Source organism: Callorhinus ursinus, unplaced genomic scaffold (genome assembly GCF_003265705.2).
Source record: "Callorhinus ursinus isolate GAN/ISIS: 27379988/994484 unplaced genomic scaffold, GSC_fseal_2.0 scaffold54, whole genome shotgun sequence".
Taxonomy (NCBI): Eukaryota; Metazoa; Chordata; class Mammalia; order Carnivora; family Otariidae; genus Callorhinus; species Callorhinus ursinus.
Window position 1 is genome coordinate 14,110,491 of NW_027397116.1, and position 2,853 is coordinate 14,113,343.

The 2,853-nt window shown below is 39.5% G+C and overlaps 1 pseudogene; it reads left to right on the top strand.

Moving 5' to 3' along the window:
* Window positions 1–1,421: 1,421 nt before the first annotated feature.
* LOC112839365 (cytochrome b-like) lies at window positions 1,422–2,578 on the top strand (annotated as a pseudogene).
* The last annotated feature ends 275 nt before the right edge of the window (window positions 2,579–2,853 follow it).

Genomic DNA, 2,853 nt, shown 5'->3' on the forward strand with positions numbered 1-2,853 from the left:
AAGAAGTACCACTATTACTAGACTTAATCTGATTAGAACCAAGATTCACCTACTTCCAGATAAAAATTTCCACACTAATCTGATCAAAAATATCTGATTAAACTACATTTCTTCTTCATTATCACATTAATCTTAAGCTTATCTTAAGCTTACACAAGTAACCTCCATAATAACCAGAAACCTGATGAGTAAAGTTCAGCCAAGTCTTGGGCGCCTCTGTGGCTCACTCGTTAAGCGTCTGCCTTCGGCTCAGTTCAGGATCCCAGGGTCCTGGGATCAAGCTCTGCATTGGGCTCCCTGCTTTGCTGGAAGCCTGCTTCTCCCTCTCAAACTCCCCCTGCTTGTGTTCACCCTCTCTCTGTGTCTCTCTCTGTCAAATAAATAAATAAAATCTTAAAAAAAAAAAAAGATCAGCCAAGTCAGAACTATCAGTCAAGTCCTATGTATATACAACAAAGCAATCCCTACAGATTCCCCACTAAAAACTCCAGGATCTCCAGGATCAGAAATTATTTATGTCCCAATCCATTAAATCTTTTAAAGATTTTATTTATTTATTTATTTGAGAGAGAGAGAGAGAGAGCACGAGAAGGGGGGAGGAGCAGAGGGAGAGGGAGAGGCAGGCTCCCTGCTCAGCAGGGAACCCAATGTGGGACTCCATCCCAGGACCCTGGGATCATGACCTAAGCCAAAGGCAGATGCTTAATTAGCCAACTGAGCCACCCAGGCACCCACCAATCCATTAAACTTAAATATAATTTCCACTTCACCATTTTTCAAGATATATAAAACCACTGTAACCTCTATCACCAATTCTGGAAAAAAAAATCCACAAGATGGTCATATTAGAGGGTCAATTTTCAGAATAATGCTTACTAAGCCATAGCCCTTATATAACCAAAAATGACCAATATCTGCTCCCCCAAAATAAATCTTTAGAAACATTAAACGTAAAAAAGATTCACCAAAATTTATTACAATTCCACAACCAATTCCACCACTCACAATCAACTCTAGTCCACCGTAAATAGCTGGAGTTTTTTTTTTTTTTTTAAGATTTTATTTATTTATTTGACAGACACAGCGAGAGAAGGAACACAAGCCCGGGGAGTGGGAGAGGGAGAGGGAGGGAGAAGCAGGCTTCCCGCGGAGCAGGGAGCCCGATGCGGGGCTCGATCCCAGGACGCCCAGATCATGACCTGAGCCGAAGGCAGACGCTTAACGACTAAGCCACTCAGGCGCCCCAATAGCTGGAGTTTTCAAAGAAAAACCTGGAAAGTAATTACAAAACTAGTACTTCAAACAAATACAATATATGTCATTATTCTCACATGAAATTTAACCATGACCAATGACATGAAAAATAACCATTGTATTTCAGCTATAACAATCTTAATTATATCTGAAAATTCCACTCACTAATCAAGATTATGAACAACTCATTCATTGACCTAACAGCTCCATCAAATATCTCTCAGCGCTATAAAACTCTGGACCCCTTTTAGGAATCCGTTTAGTCTTACAAATTTTAACGGGATTATTTCTAGCTATGTAGTGTACATCCAAAAATAATAACTGCCCTTTCTTCAGTAAACTATACCTACCAACACACGAATTATAGATGATATCCAATATATACACACCAATAGAGCCTCCATATTTTTCATCTGCCTGTTCACTCGTGTGGGATGAGGCCTATACTGGAGATATTATACCTTCTTAGAAAGATGAAATACTGGAATTACTCTACTACTCACAGGAATAGCCACAGTAGTTATAGATTATGACCCACCATGAGGCCAAATATCCTTTGGAGAAGCAATAGTCATCACAAACCTACTCTCAGCCATCCCTACATTGGCACTAGTCTAGTAAAGGAATCCAAGGAGGATTCTCAGTTGACAAAGTTAGCACCACCTTATGCTTCACTTTCACTTTATCCTCCACTAATCATCTCAGCCAAAGTAGTCATGCACCTATTATTTCTCCAAGAAACAGGATCTAACAAACCATCAGGAATTTCATCCAACAAAGACAAAATTCCATTCCACCATTATTACACAGACATCCCAGGAATCTTATTCCGAATTTTAGTGTTATCCAATTTAGTATCATTTTCACCTGATCTCCTGGGAGATCTAAACAACTATACTCCAGCCAATCTTCTAAATACTCCCCCACACATCAAGCTAGAATGGTATTTCTTATTCACCTACTCAATTCTATGCTCCATCCCTAATAAATTAAACAGCATGTTAGTGAATTTTCTTAACTGTTATCCTGGCAATTATTCCTATACTTCATATATCTACACAACAAAACATAATATTCCAGTCTCTCAGTCAATGTCCTGTTCTCATTACTTGCAGCAGATCTATTGACACTAACATGAATTGAAGGACAACCAGTTGAGCATCCATTCATCCTGATTAGCCAACTAGTATCAGTACTGTATTTTCTCTTTATTCTCATACTTATACCAATCACAAGCATATTGAAAAAACTTTCTAAAATAAAGAGTCCTTGTAGTATATTTATTACTCTGTATAAATCAGGGAAGAATAATATTTCTCCCTAAGACTCAAGGAAAAAACTCCAGCTCCACCATCAGCAGCCAAGGCTAAAATTCTACTTAAACTACTCCCCGGAGGGGCACCTGAGTGGCTCAGGCGTTAAGCATTTACCTTCGGCTTGGGTCATGATCCCAGCGTCCTGGGATCAAGCCCGCCATCGGGCTCTCTGCTCCGCGAGAAGCCTGCTTCTCCCTCTCACACTCCCCGTGCTTATGTTCCTTCTCTTGCTGTCTCTCTCTCCAGCAAATAAATAAAATCTTAAAAACTAACTAACTAAATA